General features: G+C 34.2%; 1 protein-coding gene across 4 annotated transcripts in view; it reads right to left on the minus strand.

The window, feature by feature from the left end:
* The window catches only part of EYA4 (EYA transcriptional coactivator and phosphatase 4), a 506,638-nt gene that overhangs the window by 293,140 nt on the left and 194,448 nt on the right, over positions 1–19,050 (minus strand). Inside the window, exon 1 of one of the 4 annotated variants that reach the window (XM_053710911.1) lies at positions 422–788. The exons of the other annotated variants lie outside the window; for them this stretch is intronic. The gene's annotated coding sequence lies outside the window, so the exon portion shown is untranslated. Of the gene's footprint in view, positions 1–421; positions 789–19,050 lie in introns of those variants that run through there. 4 annotated transcript variants of the gene reach the window in all.

Consider the following 19,050-nt stretch of genomic DNA (forward strand, 5'->3'; position numbering starts at 1 on the left):
GATATGTGGTGAACTGTATTTCATGTGTCAGAAATCAGGCATGTGATCAAGTCAAACAGCTGCCCTAATACCTGCTAGAACAGTGAAATGCAGGACAGATGGGATTTAATTTATTGAACAGGAATATAGAGGAAAGGGGCTTTGCTGAAAAATAAAACGTATGCAGCAAAGAAAAAAAAATAATCAAGAACAAAATACAATGCAGTTCCCTTTTTATATTTGCATAAAGAAAATTGAGAAATACATTAAGAGGACTATAACAAATTTTCAAACATATTCTACTGATTTTACAAAAAAATGAATAACTGAAAAATATTTCTATTTCCTGTTTCTGCCCCTGCAGTATTGTGTTATTCTTTTCACAAACTATGAAAAAAAAACTATTATTTTCTCAAGTTACCATGGAAAAAATGGGGCTTACCTTCCAAATTTGTGTCCCAAGCTTTTAAAACTAGTAAATTAAAAAAAATACTGACAGCCAGGTCCTGCATGCCATTAGCAAAAACAATCCATGTGTGTAGTGCCAGGAACGAAGCAGTAATGTAGAAGGTGCTGGGTTTCAGGGGTATCACAAGGCTCAGTGTTAGCTGTCAGTATTGTCTTGATTCAAGACACTTTGTCCTCCCTTGAGCTGTCACTGGGCTGCCAGCACTGAGCAGTTATTTAAGTTAACTAAAGAGGAGAACTTGGATAGTAAACAAGTCTTGTTCAAACCAATGGCTTTCCACACCCTTCTGTTTATAGTAAGATGACTTGCACTCAGAGGTCACCACCATCAACATCTCCTATCTTTCAGTGGGTATCTAGTGAGCTGCATCTATACAAGGCTCTTCTTATGAAGTCACCTTTCTCCGTCAGCTCACCGGCTGTCACAGTGACGCATCTGCTGCTTATTGTTGTAGGTTCTCATGAGTTAAGTCTCTGTATGTCTGTGTGTGTGTATTTTACATTCATATGTCTGTAAAGAATAATGAAAGACAAAATGATGTTTCTGTGCAAAATATAGTGCTGTCAATGCTACTGATCTATTCTTTTATATCATCACTCAATAATACCTATGCAATTTTTTTTTTTCTTGTCCTTTTTTTAGTTTAGCACATTTTTGGTGAACTTTTGGAGCAAAATATGATAGGAAGATTATTTTTTACATGTCCATGACACCCCAATGACTGAATTATAAGTTATACAAAAAAATAATACTATAAGTATATAACTGATTGACAAAGTTAAAACTATCAAAATAAAAAATCAGTTCTTTTTACCATCAGCCCTAATTTTGTGTGACACCATCAACTCCCTGATTGTGAATCTATGGCCTCTATTAATCTTTTCATTTAAAACAAGATTCTGACACACACATAACATGCTCTAATTTGCTACGTCATTTTTTAAGTGCTGACCCTAGTTTACTATGTGTTTTAACCCCACAAAAGGAGTTAAACACATTGCTAAAGTCCGACTCGTGAGCCACATGCATTATAGCTCTTGAGTAGAAAACTGCAAGCGAGCCAATCAGCAATGGCAGTCAAACATAACCCCTAATCACCGTCAATTTCCTGAGCAGGACTTTACCTACGTGTTTAAGACATTTTTTTTTTAAAAGGTTTAAATTTATAATTATCTTGGATTAGTAATACAAAAAAATACACACGCTAACAGATTAGTGCATGTAATTTGTTTGCATCAGAATGCCCCTTTAAATAAATAAATAAATAAACAAAGCACATTTTTAATCATTCTGTATGTAAAATTACACAGGCAATATAAAGTTACAATAGCTATATAATCTGTGAAAGATGTGATATTTGTTTTCTAAGCATTTATATGTCTCAAACTAAAAAATGATGTTCCATAAGTTACCCTTCTGTAACTGCAAACTATTTTTTTGACCCATTTAATTGAATGAACCAGATGTTTCTTTAAGTGACAGAAGGTGCTTTATGGCATAGAATTGCTTAGTAAATATTTTCACAATTGCCAACAGTTATTACATTACCAGAAAATTAACCACACTGACTTATATCTATTATATATAATTGTTATTTAATTTGCAATGTATGCCTTATACAGTACTGTCAAAATACTAATGTAGTGTATACTGATCATAACATATCACTACATAACATAACACTATGCAGTAGCACACATAATGATGCTGTGTTAGATCAGGCCAAGAAACAAAAATCATTTCTGTTCCCAGTTGAACATAATACCAGAAATCATGCAATATTCACCAACTAGATGAAAAATGTATGGTCATTGGCTGGAAATTGGATACAAGTGATATCTTAAGGTTTTGCAGTGATACATTGTAAGCAAGACATATGAAAAGAGTCAGCAGATGCTGACTTAGACAATACTGATGGAGATTAATTAACCCAAAGAATGGACCCCCCCCACACACACAAAAAAAAAGATATAACATAGTTGATATATCTCTAAAAACAGCCCATAAAGGTTAAAAAAAATAAAAAAATCACAAAACAAAACACCAGCTATCAGAACATATTGATTGTGTGTGTAAATATTCTATTAAATTGCTGTTAAAAGAAAAAAAAGTAAGACAAAGTATTTTATCATATTACAGTTTTGTTTCTTAACAGCCAATGAGAAACTGAGCTAAGGGACTTGTTCTTATCAGCCAATGATTAATTGCTTTTCAAGAATCAGTTGTGCACAAACATGGATTTCCTGAAATGTAAGCAGTTGGTTACATGCCAAAATAATAATAATAATAATAATAATAATAATAATAATATCATGTTTAAATGAATGTTCAAAGATCATTGAGTTTAATTCCCTTTGTTAATTAGCTAAAATAATTAATATATGTCTGTATAAAGGACTACAGAATATACCAAAGGGCAAAGTTATTTGGCAATCTAATTTGTTTCAGAATATCTTCAGAGATTGCATCCTTAACATATAGCAAACTGTTTAACGTTTAAAGGGGCATGCAGATTAATAATGCAGTAAGGATTTGCAGCCCTAGAATACTATAGCAAAACACTTTGCAATGCTACACATGTGAAAAAGGATGCATTACCATTTTTTATTGCAATATTTTTTCAGTGCCACATGTAGGTACACACAGGTGCTGATTGTTATAGATGCTCACTGCACAGTGCACAAAGAATACTTATTAATCAGCACCTGAGTTTCAGCTCAAACTAGCACAGCACACATGCCTATGGTGCTGATATAAATGTAAAAAAAATTTTTTTAAAGGGACACTAAACCCAATTTTTTTCTTGAATGATTCAGATAGACCATGCAATTTTAAGCAACTTTCTAATTTAATTCTATGATCAATTTTTCTTTGTTCTCTTACTGTCTTAAAAAGCCGGAATGTAAAGATTAGGAGCAGGCCCATTTTTTATTTAGAACCTGGGTTACGCTTGCTTATTGGTGGCTAAATGTTGCCACCAATAAGCAAGCACTATCAAGGGGGCTGAACCTAAAATGGGCCGGCTCTTCAGCTTTACATCCCAGCTTTTTAAATAAAGATAGCAATTGAACGAAGAATATTTGATAATAAAAGTGAATTAGAAAGTTGCTTAAAATTGCAAGCCTTTATCTGAATCAATCATTAAATAAAAAATGTTTGGTTCAGTATCTCTTTAAACAGATCTGCTCTGTAGCAGTGTATTAATGGTAGTATGTTGGGATAAACTACTGTAATTGTATGTCCCTTTAAACAGTGTTAAAGGGACACTGTACCCAAATTTTTTCTTTTGTGATTCAGATTGAGCATGACATTTTAAGCAACTTTCTAATTTACTCCTATTATCACATTTTCTTCATTCTCTTGGTATGTTTATTTGAAATGCAAGAATGTAAGTTTAGATGCCGGCCCATTTTTGGTGAACAACCTGGGTTGTCCTTGCTGATTGGTGGATAAATTCATCCACCAATAAAAAAGTGCTGAAACCAAAAAAAGCTTAGATGCCTTCTTTTTCAAGTAAAGATAGCAAGAGAATGAAGAAAAATTGATAACCGGAGCAAATTAGAAAGTTGCTTAAAATTACATGCTCTTTCTGAATTACAAAAGAAAAAAATTGGGTTCAGTGTCCCTTTAAATAATTTCTAAAAACAGACTAAAGGATTTCTGACACATGACCATCAGGAAAAGCATAAAGTGAGTGTACTGTAACACATTCTTTATTATTCTCTAGATGGAAAAAAACACACCAAATGAACACACATCATTGCACCAAATCAGTTTGAGGGCACCACTCATTTCATACACAGCAGGAAGGGAACTAGAATAGTGTGGTAATTCTATCAGCAGAACATATGACTAACTTAGCTTGTCAGCAGCTGGATAACACAAATTTCATGTTCTGGCTTTCCTGCTGCTATGATAATCATTAGCTTTGCTCACAAATGAACACTGCTCACTCAACCATTTAGCCACAAAAGGACCTGCAACACATTGCAAACAATCCTTGTGCCATTACCATTAAACCTGCATAATGTTATTATAGGTTCATTTATTTTAAAATGAAGGGGACAATTTTCTATAGCTCTCTGGGCTGGTGAGATTCTATAAGAATGCTCACCAGTGCTTTTATTTCCCTGGTGGAATGATCTAAAGCCACTTTCTATCCTAAAAACAGGGTGTCTCGCTAAGGGGGCATATACAGTATTTTTGTATAGGAAAGAGATGCATATATTAAAAAAGTGCACAATTAAATTTGTAATTTAAAAATCATAGAAAATTAATAATTGAACCATTCACACAAAAATACACAGAAAAAAAAAGTATTGTTACGGTGCATATAAAATCGTAACAAAATTCTTCGCCAAAAATCAAAAATTTAAATTTTGTATGCAAGTTACATATTTTTGTATGTAAGTTAAATATGCACCGTGTAAATCGTAATTTAAGCACAATGGATGTGCAAATAAACCATAGAAATACGTACAAAACACAAAGCGTAATGGTTGCGTTTGCGAAAAATGGGCTGAACATAGGCGTTCCATGGGCTTATCTTAAATTGTCTCTCTAATCCCAGCGCAATTCTGTAAAGATTTTTGCACTGCAAATCTCATTGTTTTTTCTCGCTAGCTAGAGCTAGAAGGTGGTGAGCTTTTCTCAAAACACTTAAAATACTTATAACCCTAATAGAAAACTACATGCATACACATAGAAGCAACATAATGTGATTTATATTGGCTGCGGAATTTAATTGTTAAAGTGCCCCCCTGCTCAATGCTGACTTTGGAGCAAAGTGTCCCATTCCAATGAGCTCCATTACTTTATATAGGAGTAGGGTTGCCACCTGTCCCTTAAAATACAGAACACTTATAAGTTACACATGCTGCAGGGTATGCAGGGAGGAATATGAATAGTGCTGTCCAGAAACACAATACATGTTCCTCCCTGCACACCCTGCAGCATGTGTAACTCATAAGTGTCCAGGAAAACATGGCTGAGGTGGCAACCCTATATAGGAGCCATCTCACCACTCACATAGACTGCCCCTTATTTACAATAATTCCAACATGGCAGCCCCTGCGAGGGTCAGTGTGAAAAACCACATCTGATCTGGAGAGATTGAGAGAATCGTCCCTTAAATGGCAAAAATACAGTTCGTACATAATTTGACTTTATATTGTATATTCTTTTGCTATGTCAAGCAACTTCCTATTTTATTTTGCCTGTATTTACCAATGATTTTAAAATATTTTAAACCATCTTTATTTCCTAGCTTTTTGAAGTGCAAATGTCAAAGCCTGTATCACTTCCAGAACTGCATAATGTATTTTAGAAAATCTGTCAGTTGAAACAAAACTATGTAATTCCATAAAAAACATATCCAAATAACTACCCAGAACCCTATACATTTTATGAACACTGTGAAGAAATTATTTGCCATAGAAACCAAGAGAGGTAGCAAAAAACTCTATACAACTCCTGATACATGTTTGTCAACTTTATTTTAATACTAATTGTTACAATACAAATATATTTTATAGTTTGTCTACATAATATCCATATTATTCAGGTAAAAAAATGTATTATTGTATAAAATAACAGAAAATTGACTGCACAGTTGCCATTATTCTTGAAATATGCTTCAGCCAGTTTTAAACGACCTTAAAAAGACATGAAACCCCAAATTATTTATTTCATGATTAAGAAAGCACGCCATTTTAAACTATTTCTAATTTACTTATATTATCTGATTTGCTTCATCCTCTTGGTATCCTTTGTTGAAAAGCATACATAAGTAGGCTCAGGAACAGTAATGCACTGGTAGTGTAATGTTTCTCCTTCAACAAAGGAGACCAAAGGAATAAAGTCAATTTGATAACAGAAGTAAACTAGAAAGTTGTTTAAAGTGGTATGCTCTATCTGAATCATGAGAGAAAAGTAGACAAATAAATCAACCAATATGATTTCAATTAGCTTTATTCAACTTACAATTTACAAAAAATATTGTGGCTGTACTATATTCACAAAATACCTAATATAAAGCAAACGTATAACTAATCAGCAACTAGTGCTGAAAATCAGGATTGGATTAAACATTATTGTTTTAGTTACCTTTTTAGCTTAATTTATTATTTATTGCAAAAGTGTCCTAATGAATATGCTTCTTTCGTCTTTTGCACTATTCTTGAGCTTTACAATTCTAGCGCAACTCTATCCATGAAATTATCATTGTCACTTGGTTAATGTAATGCAATTATATTATAATATAAAAATAATATGATTGAGTATTTTACATCACCAATACGTTTTCAGAAATGTACAAAGAAAGATACCATACGTATATATATATATATATATATATATATATATATAATATATATATATATATAATATATATATATATATATATATATATATATATATATATATATATATTGTAATCTCTGTACAACACCCTTACCTGAGGGTTGCGACACCTTGCCTTTAAAATTACAGTTTGGTGACATTAAAAAACTTATTGGTCAACTGCAAAACAATTAATAGCATGTGTTTATATAAACAAGCCTTTAAAAGTCACTCTATATAAAGGTAAAGTGATTACTGTGTGTGCTCTAATATGCATATTTGTTTCCCATATTGTTGTGTAACTGAGTTTGACGCTTATAATATGTACATATATCAGACATGAAGAACTTTGATGTTGTAATTTAATATAAAATTAATATAGCAAAAAAAGTCCAATATATTTTAATATTTATGTTGCAATATTTTTCTGTAATTTAACAGTAAAAATTGTGTGTGCTTCACAAGCCTAATCCTGTAATATTCTACACAGTGGTTGATCACTGTCGTAGCTCATTTCTACCTGTCCCTAAATAGCCTCAGAAGAGAAGGGTATTTTTAAAAGGGTACTTTAAAACCATTTCACATTTGTTTAAAAAAACTACTAAGTGCTTTTAATGTATTTTGTATGCAGACATTTTACAATGTAATGTTCAAGTGCTGATATATTCTATGTATATATATAAAGAAGATGTATATTTGCTTCTAGTGACAGTTCGGCCTAAGACATGCAGTAGCACAGGCTATATCTCTATGACTCAAGATGGCAGTCTCTCCTCAGATGATCACGCATCTCAGGCAGCCCAGAAATAGTATGAGTGAAAGTTACACCTGCAGCACATTTTCGGCACCAGTTTTTGTCACCACTACAATGCTCAAATGACAGATAACCGTCTGACTTGGGTCAAAACTCATAAAACATGATTGATGAACTTTGTAAGGAAAGCAATGGGAGTTCAGATTTGGAAATGGGCGCCAATGATTCCTATGGCCAGAAGTTCAGGGTATTATTATTAGATCTTCCATAGCTGGTGGAGTCGTTAATAAATATGTATGTCCAACCATCCTATTCTTAGAAATTCAAAAATCTTTAATGACAGCTTTTGGTGATTAATTGTGTGTTTAAAATTAGCATTGCATGTAATGGAACAAGGTACATTTTAGCATGATCTACCATTTCGATACAAAGAAATCCTGCAATTATTGTCCTTCAATACAAGTTGTCATTAATATATATATATATATATATATATATATATATATATATATATATATATATATATATATATATATATATTAATTTAATATGAAAACCATTAATTAACCTTTTAGCAATTTCACAAAATTGCTTTTTAAAAAATAGCAATTAACAATTTCCTAAACAAAAAAAATAAATTATATAATAAAACACCTAAAATGACATTTTAAGGTGAATGTAAAGTTTCATCAAGTAGTGCCCGGTTTTTAAAAATACTATTAAAAACAGGGGCACTTTCATTGATGAAACTTTACATTGCACCATATTGGCAGAAATACTTACCTCTTCGTCTTGAAAGCCGCTCCAGCGCTTCGCCAGCCCGTCGCAAGCCTCTTTCTACGTCAGCAATGACGATTCCGGCCTTCCTCCAATCACGTTGTTGCTTTAGGCAATGTTTCCCAGGGGGGGAAAACCGTGATTGGAGGATTCCCGGAATCGTCATTGCTGACGTAGAAAGAGGCTTGAGACGGGCTGGAGTGGCTGGAGCAGCTTTCAAGACGAAGAGGTAAGTATTTCTACAAATATGGTGCAATGTAAAGTTTCATCAATGAAAGTGCCCCTGTTTTTAATAGTATTTTTAAAAACTGGGCACTACTTGATTAAACTTTACATTCACTGTATTGATAAAATATTTCTATACAAATAAAAAAGTTATTTAAAATAATTACTGATATGGATCATTTTAATATTTGTATGTTCTTCCTCATTATTAGTGTATTAAAAGTGATTTTACCTAATAGCCAATAAAATGTATTTCTATATTCAAATCTTGCATTTGCTACTTATATATTTTTAGGCTGTGGGTATTGTGTATGGAAAGTTATGGGTTATGGAAAGGGACATGGAAATAAAAATGATTCAGACAGAGAGTACAATTAAAGGAACTTTGCAGTTTGCTTCTTTTCTCTTGAGATTTTTTTGTTGAAATGTAACTCCTTTCCATGAGAGCTTACTGAGGCAAGTTCTGGAATGCACATTATATGTATAACATGGTCAGAGGATAACATTATTTCTTTTAAAGAAAATAATAATAACAAAAGTGATGTACATGCAGTGACAATACCAGGGGGCACTAGACCCCACCATAATGGCTGCCATGTACACCCCCTACTGTGATTGGCCCTCATTTGCCCATCACTAATTTGCCCAGGTTCCCCACAGCTCCACCTAACCCCACCTGTGGAATATTTGCCCCACCCATGGAACACCAACAGACAGACTGCCCCACCCACCTGCCATGGCTCCACCCACAAAAACTCAAGTGGGCTTCCTGCAAGTGTACAGATTATATCTTTGTATATCCCTTTGTTAACCCATTTGTTTGTTCATTTCAAATTTCGAATGTTTGTACAACATTCTAACATTCATTTAATATAATAGTATTTTAATGCTTTCTTTAAATGTAATATTCCATTCAAAATTTTCTAATAATTTGATTAGAATTATGCAGTATTCAAATTAGAAAAATTTGAATTGATATATTTGTAATAGTGTTTCTAATGCTCTCTTTAAGTGTAATATTCAAATTATGCAATATTCAAAATAGAAACATTTGAATTGATATCTATTATGTATCACTTTACTAAATTCCCTACCACATGCACTAAAGAACTTCTGAATAGTATTTTTTAAATCGAATTTTACATTTGAAATTTTGAATGTGGATATTTGATATAATTATGAACATTCAAAAATGAAAGTAACATTAGAAAACCAGAAATAACATTAGATTATCGATTATCCCTACTCCCTATTAGTTACCAATTAAAGATATCACCTTTCTATTGCTTCTGTATATGTTGTTTGGTTTTGTTTTTTAAAAGATTTTAAAAGGATTTCGGGTTTTGTTCCAATACACTGGGCTAATACAATACTACCAATTTTCTTTAACATTGTTACAAACATTGTTGTAAACACTGCTGCCATAGAGTGGTCATGATATGTGAACACTCTTCAGTCTACTTTAATATGCTATCATAGAAAGGAATTAAGTTTCAACAAAGGAGCTTAAAGGGACAGTATACAACAATTTTCATATATCTGCATGTAACAGACACTACTATAAAGAAGAATATGCACAGATGCTGATCTAAACATCCAGTATAAAACCTTTTAAAAACTTACTTAGAAGCTCCCAGTTTAGCACTGTTGATGAGGTTAGTTTGGAACACCCACTGAAAGGGGCTGGGAAAACAAGAACAGCAGACACTCCCCCCTCCCTGCATTTGAAAAGACAGATAACATAAACAGGAGCCAGCAGGAGTCTATAAACGCGTGTATACATCTGACACTGTGGGGCTTGGTTAGCAGTCTAAAAAAAATAATCAGCACAATGTTCTTAAAAAATAAGCAACATTATACATTGTTACAAAAACACTACCAGATGGGCTATATAGATGGATCATCTACAAAACATTTATGCTGGTGTTCAATTTCCCTTTAACGAAGAAACAAAGAAAGAGGTAAAATTGTAAAGGGTTCAAAACTGTACACTTTATCTGAATAATGAATGCTTAATTTTAACTCCATGTCTGTTTCACACAAATAGTAGTTTTTCATTGTGAAGTGTTTGTATTGATATATGTGAATGATAAATGGGTATATTCTTCCTCTTTTTATATTCCTGCTCCTATGGTTCTGTCATAGACTGTTTTATATACATACAGCCTCTCTTGATTCAACCTTATCTCAACAACTCTCGTGTTTACATTTATGACTCACAAAGCTACTTCTCAGCCCTTACAACTACACCCTAAACACCATACAAATATAAATACAAAGCACTGTGTATTTCAGGCAATATCACTACAAGTACCATACTGCAGGGATGGCAAGAAACTGTATTAGCAAACCTCATGTTATATTCTAAAAATGTGCTGAATAGATTCACTTTACCTAGATTTTGTTTTAGTGAATACATTATTATTCACAGATAGAACAATGCTGAGAGAATTGCTTTTCCCATCATAAAAAAAGATATTGAAGACTACATCAAAAGAAGCCGTTCTTTTGTTTTGTTGCTTTTTAATTTAAAGGGGATGTCACTGAGGGTGGAAAGAGAGTGAAATGTAATGACACAATACACAGTAGCTACTACAGGAGCTGATCTGATAAAATGACTAAGAATGGCTGCTATTGTGCTATGAATTGATTCATTGATTCTGCAAAGAGAAAAGTAACACACCTAGAACCACCCACACTCTATTACCCATCCACTAACTTTATCTATATATAGAAAGTTACATTTCCATAAGTTTATTTATGTTTGTCAGTGGACTCAATGTATTGTGTATAAAGTCACCTTTAAGCTGTCACCTTGCTGGATAGATATGTCAGCCACATAAGTTACCATATGTAATTCCTAAAAAGATAGAACAGGGCTGACCAACTAGAAACCTGAGGGCCACATGTGGCACTCAGCACCAGTTTTTGTGGCCCCCAGGATTAATCAGAACTAAGAATGTATGTTTGTGTGTCCAAAACTCAAAACCAGGATAGAACAGCACACAGGGTTTACCCTTCAAATTTACTAAAGTCTGGACCTGTGACCATAGATATTTAAGGCTTCTAAAATATTGATTTGTAGCCTCCATGTGTTAGGAAGTAGGCCACTAATAGTCTTTAAAAACATAAAACTTACAAAAGAAAAGGGTTCATCATCTTTTAAAGGAATATGGAATTCTAAATGAAATTAAAAAATCATGTATTAGATAGAGTGTGCATTAAAAAAAGAACAGCTGTTTAACTTACTTCTATTATCAAATTAGCTTAATTCTCCTATTATACATTGTTAAAGCTCAGGTCCTTTGCATGATAGCATATTAAGGTAGACTCAGGAGCGTGCAAGTGTCAAGCACTATATTTATAACAAATGCAGATACTGCTGCTATATAGTGTTCAAGACAAGTGCATGTTTCTAAGCCTACCACAGTATACTCTTATGCAAAGGTCTACTTGATTCAATAACAATTTGACTTCTGTATCCCTTTAACATATATAGATTCAACAATATCAATATATTTATTAATGCTGAGGATGAAAGTATTTTACAAAAAGAAAATGACCACAACAAGGCAGAAATAATACATGTCTGTATAAAAGGTTACAGAACATACCAAAGGGCATAGCTATTTCGTGATCTAATGTGTTTTAGTTTATATCTTCAAAGATTGCATCATTAAAGGACCATTAAATATAGGTGAATGTCATAATCAACAGATGCATAATAAAATGTCACTGCAATAGCCCTAAATTTAAATTTAAATGAGCAGTTGATTTTTTTCTGACAAATTTCAAAATTTACTTCAATTTGCCAGCCTCCTGTATAATGTGACAGCCATCAGCCAATCACAGACTCTTATACATATATACTAAGAACTCTTACACATGTTCCAGGGTTCTTCCCAGGACCTATATAATGGGCACACAAGTCAGCTTATTTTATTGACCACTTATATAGAATTAAAACTAATATTAATGGACAAGATTTAATTTGTCTAAATAAATAACCATTAAGGGACAGATTGCGAGTGGAGCACAAACGTTTATGCATGAGCGATAAGGGGTTTATTGCAAGTGTTTGCACTCGTCAGGCTTATTGCCCGTGTTACGAGTTGAAAGTAAACATGATCGCTTGAGCACATTCGCGATTTACACTAGAATCATTACCGCAACTTCAGAGCTCTGGCTAAGTGTTTCGGGAGATTAAAAAGTTGCACAAAACCCATCAAAAATACATTAAAATGTACATATACACTAATACTAACACTATCTAATAAAAATTATTAAGAGAAAAGACTGCACTCAAAAGTTATTTCTAAATAGATATTCCAATATATATCTATACCTATATATAATCATGTAATATATATATATATATATATATATATATATATATATATATATATATATATACATGTATATATATATATATATATACACAATGCTTTTTTTGCAAAAGAAAAGAGGCCGTTACTCATTGATTTTTGATTGATATATTCTGCTCATTAACCTTGAGAAAAGCAAAGGGACACGGTTATTTACAATGTTTGATGTACTTTGTAGCCCCCGCTTGTGAAAACTAGAGTATTTACCGTTGAGGAGGGAGGGGAGAGAGAGAGAAATAGAGAGAGAGATATCCACTAGAGACTCTTCTCTCCTTTTTATGGGTTTTCACATATTTATTAGACCTTTTCAAAGGCCTAAGTAAGGGCCGAAATGTTGTAACTAATAAATATGTGAAAACCCATAAAAAGGGGAGAAAAGTATTTTGTGGATCTACATTTAATTTGGGGCTCATACCCTAATAAGTCATGCAAGAGTGCTGGTCCTATACGGATATATATATATATATATATATATATATATATATATATATATATAGATAGATAGATAGATAGATATAAAAATAACAAGAGCATTGCATTGAGCAATGATACTTTTTTATTGGACTAACTATACAATAGTTATAGTTAGTCCAATATATATAGTTAGTCCAATAAAAAAGTATCATTGCTCAATGCAATACTCTTGTTATTTTTACATATATATATATATATATATATATATATATATATATATATATATATATATATATATATATATATATATATATATATATACACACACAGGTATACACCCCTCACATTTTTGTAAATATTTTACTATATCTTTTTATGTGACAACACTGAAGAAATTACACTTTGCTACAATGTAAAGTAGTGAGTGTACAGACTGTATAACAGTCTGAATTTGCTGTTCCCTCAAAATAACTCAACACACAAATATTAATGTCTAAACCGTTGGCAACAAAGGTGAGTACACCTCTAAGTAGAAATGTCCAAATTGAGCCCAAAGTGTCACTATTTTGTGTGGCCATCATTAACCCTCTTGGGCATGGAGTTCACCAGAGCTTCACAGGTTGCCACTGGAGTCCTCTTCCACTCCTCCATGATGACATCATGGAGCTGGTGGATGTTAGAGACCTTGCGCTCCCCCATGTTCCGTTTGAGGATGCCCCACAGATGCTCAATAGGGTTTAGGTCTGGAGACATGCTTGGCCAGCCCATCACCTTTACCCTCAGCTTCTTTATCAAGGCAGTGGTCTTGGAGTTGTGTTTGGGGTCTTTATCATGTTGGAATACTGCCTTGCGGCCCAGTCTCTGAAGGGAGGGGATCATGCTCTGCTTCTGTATGTCACAGTACATGTTGGCATTCATGGTTCCATCAATGAACTGTAGCTCCCCAATGCCAGCAGCACTCATGCAGGCCCAGACCATGACACTCCCACCACCATGCTTGACTGTAGGCAAGACACACTTGTCTTTGTACTCCTCACCTGGTTGCTGTCACACACACTTGACACCATCTGAACCAAAAAAGTTTATCTGGGTCTCATCGGACTACAGGACATGGTTCCAGTAATCCATGTCCTTAGTCTGCTTGTCTTCAGCAAACTGTTTGCGGGCTTTCTTGTGCATGCAGACCAATTTGATGCTGTGTGCGGCATATGGTCTGAGCACTGACTGTCTGATCCCCCACCCCTTTAACCTCTGCAGCAATGCTGGCAGCACTCATACGTCTATTTCCCAAAGAAAACCTGTGGATATGACGCTGAGCATGTGCACTCAACTTCCTTGGTCGACCATGGCGAGACCTGTTCCGGGTAGAACTTGTCCTGTGAAACCGCTGTATGGTCTTGCCCACCGTGTTGCAGCTCAGTTTCAGGGTCTTGGCAATCTTCTTATAGCCTAAGCCATCTTTATGTAGAGCAACAATTCTTTTTTTTCATATCCTCAGAGAGTTATTTGCCATGAGGTGCCATGTTGAACTTCCAGTGACAAGTATGAGAGAGTGTTAGAGTGATAACACCGAATTTAACAGACCTGCTCCCCATTAGCACCTGAGACCTTGTAACACTAACCAGTCACATGACACTGGGGAGGAAAAATGGCTAATTGGGCCCAATTTTGACATTTCCACTTAGGGGTGTACTCACTTTTGTTGTCATCGGTTTAGACATTAATTGCTGTGTGCTGAGTTATTTTGAGGGGACAGCAATTTTACACTCAGGCTGTACAATCACTACTTTACATTGTAGCAAAGTGTCATTTCTTCAGTGTTGTCACATGAAAAGATTTAATAAAACATTTACAAAAATGTGAGGGGTGTACTCACTTTTGTGAGCTACTATATATATATATATATATATATATATATATATATATATATATATATATATATACATACTGTATATATATATATATATATATATATATATATACACACCGGAAAGTGAAATATTCATATTTTCATGTTGGGTTAGCACACATGACAATATGCAATCAGCTTTGCGCGAGAGTGGAGTGTTTTTTTCCCCACTTTATTTTCTCCAATGACTTCTTTTGGTAAATATGTGAACTTGCACGCAATATTCTAACTTCGGCTTAGTCGGGTTAGCGCTGTAACAAAAACAGTTTACTTTCAACCCGTAATAAGAACACAACCCGAGAAGCGGAAAGTGCTTACTCCTAGTGCAATTAATGCTCGAGCGGGAGCATTAATTAGCGCTCCACTTGTAATCTGGCCCAGAATAAATGCATGTTAAATAATGCAATGCATTTGTGCTTTGTATAGCGTAACATTGATAAATGATATAAAATGTTATAATATTGCAACATATTGCTCTGCCCCACCCCCTTCTTCAGAATCCCCCCCCCCCCAGCTGTTTTTGTTTTGTGTGGAGATTGAGAACACTGCACTCATTAGTAGCTGGTGCTTCATAATGTTTGCATATAAAAAGACTGAGTATAATTTGATAATGAAAATAAAATGAATGCTTTATCTGAATCATGAAAGTTTACTTTTAACTTTAGTTTTCCTTTAATGGGTCTTCTGGTTCTTATCTGCCATCAAAATCTGTGTTCTTATGTTTCCTAAAAATAAAAAGTGACATTAGATTGCAAATAATTGCCTTTATTAAAAAAAAAATACTGTGTATATTATTACTGTCTAGAGACCCTTACCTACATGTTTAGGTAATAAAAAAATGCATTATAAAGTGTTAATATTTTAATTTTGCCTTATAGTTCCAGTTTACTACAAACGCAATGGTTGTTTTCCATAGGAAATTTCCACTTGATCAAAAACAGAACATGTATTGTACCAATCAAGCAGCACTTGTTTATACCCTGAGATATCTCGGAACATTTATTATGTGGTTTAACCTTCATATATATGAACAAGAGTTCTCAACCAAAATCATGTGACAATCCCCCCCCCCAAAAAAAAAATGTAGTTAGGATTTTAGTAAGAAAGATCTTATGGAATTGCTGTGGACTCTGTGCTGGCATAGATGATGCAATTTGTAGATAGATATATGATGAGTTTTATTCATGGACAAGCACATATGTTTTGTACATACCTCTAGAAATAATGATGTGCAACCACATTCTGCAGAATTATGCATAAAAATGCTAGCAACCGAGACAAATAACCAGTAACTGTTATACTGGACATATACCAAGAGCAGTCCTACCCAACCACAAGGTTACTGGAGTGAATTCCAAGTACAGTAAGGAATCAACACCACTTTGAAAAAATGTTTACCTAATGCAGTTCATGAAGTCCATTAGAGCAGAAGGTTTTTAGTAAGGTAAAAGAGCTGGGAAAACACTGGCAGCCATTTAATTATTTCTTAAACTAAAAGGGAAAAAAGACAAGACAAATGCATTTATAATGAAAAAGCAATGATAGCTTAAGGGAGGTGTGAGGTGAGGCAATAGGACAAAGGAGATCCAATAACTGACATGCTATAGAGCAGGACAGAAATCCACAGAGTCACTTACTGTTTTTCTTTTTTTTTTTTTTTAATGTATATATTTTACCACATTACACAGTATAATTCATTTCAACTTTATTTTTTGCTTTTGTAATTATACAATACTGCATATTTGTTTGTTATATTATTAGAAAAGTACTGGAATCCATTGGTTATGCTTAAAAGCATATGATGCTCAGAAACATTCGCCTAGATTACGAGTTTTGTCGGTAATGCTGTGCATTGCTAAACAAACAGTTTTTCCTTACCGCTTACCTACAGTAACGCTGTTATTACGGGTTTTTAGAAACCCGGCGTTAGCCGCAAAAAAGTCAGCGTAGAGCAAAATTTAGCTCCACATCTCACCTCAATACCAGCGCTGCTTACGGTAGCGGTAAGGTGGCAAAACGTGCTCGTGCACAATTTCCCCATAGGAATCAATGGGGGAGAGCCGGCTGAAAAAAAACCTAACACCTGCAAAAAAGCAGCGTAAAGCTCCTAACGCAGCCCCATTGATTCCTATGGGGAAATACTTTTTATGTCTACACCTAACACCCTAACATGAACCCCGAGTCTAAACACCCCTAATCTTACACTTATTAACCCCTAATCTGCCGTCCCCGACATCGCCGACACCTGCATTATATTTATTAACCCCTAATCTGCCGCCCCAATGTCGCCGCAACCTACCTACACTTATTAACCCCTAATCTGCCGCCCCCAACGTCGCTGCCACTATACTAAAGTTATTAATCCCTAAATCTAAGTCTAATCCTAATCTGCCACTCCAGACACCTCCGCAACCTACATTATACTTATGAACCCCTAATCTGCTGCCCCCAACATCGCCAAACCCTACATTATATTTATCAACCCCTAATCTGCCGCCCCCAATGTCGCCGCAACCTACCTACACTTATTAACCCCTAATCTGCCGCCCCCAACGTCGCTGCCACTATACTAAAGTTATTAACCCCTAAATCTAAGTCTAAACCTAACCCCCCTAACTTAAATATAATTTAAATAAATATAAATAAATATTACTATCAATCACTAAATAATTCCTATTTAAAACTAAATACTTACCTATAAAATAAACCCTAAAATAGCTACAATATAACTAATAGTTATATTGTAGCAATCTTAGGGTTTATTTTTTATTTTACAGGCAACTTTGTATTTATTTTAACTAGGTACAATAGTTATTAAATAGTTATTAACTATTTAATAGCTACCTAGCTAAAATAAATACAAATTTACCTGTAAAATAAAACCTAACCTAAGTTACAATTACACCTAACACTACACTATAATTAAATAAATTACAATTGAAAAAAATTATCTAAAGTACAAAAAAAAACAAACACTGAATTATAGAAAATAATAAAATAATTACAAGTTTTTTAAACTAATTATACCTAATCTAATCCCCCTAATAAAATAAAAAAGCCCCCCAAAATAATAAAAAGCCCTACCCTATACTAAATTACAAATAGCCCTTAAAAGGGCCTTTTGCGGGGCATTGCCCCAAAGTAATCAGCTCTATTACCTGTAAAAAAAAATACAATACCCCCCAACATTAAAACCCACCACCCACACACCCAACCCTACTCTAAAACCCACCCAATACCCCCTTAATAAAAACCTAACACTAACCCCTTGAAGATCACCCTACTTTGAGAAGTCTTCACCCAGCCGGACGAAGTGGTCCTCCAGACGGGCAGAAGTCTTCATCGAAGCCGGCCAGAAGAAGTCCTCCAGACAGGCAGAAGTCTTCATCCAGACGGCATCTTCTATCTTCATCCATCTGGCGCGGAGCGGGCCCATCTTCAAGTCATCCTCTTCTGGCGACGTCTTCAAACAGAATGAATGTTCCTTTAAATGATGTCATCCAAGATGGCATCCCTTGAATTTCGATTGGCTGATAGAATTCTATCAGCCAATCGGAATTAAGGTAGACAAAATCCTATCAATCTGAATAAATAGGGGGCGCCCTTGCTATTAAAGTGATACAATATACTGTTGTTACAAATCTCTAATGATACACTAAGGAGTTATTTAAAATGTGGATCTATCCACTCAGTTGCCACAATAGGCTATAAACAATGTACCCAATATTATTATTAAACAAGCTACTCTGTTAAATATTAGAACAACAGTTAGTGTGATACAACAGCAATATATGGCACA

This window comes from Bombina bombina, chromosome 4 (genome assembly GCF_027579735.1).
Source record: "Bombina bombina isolate aBomBom1 chromosome 4, aBomBom1.pri, whole genome shotgun sequence".
Classification (NCBI taxonomy): domain Eukaryota; kingdom Metazoa; phylum Chordata; class Amphibia; order Anura; family Bombinatoridae; genus Bombina; species Bombina bombina.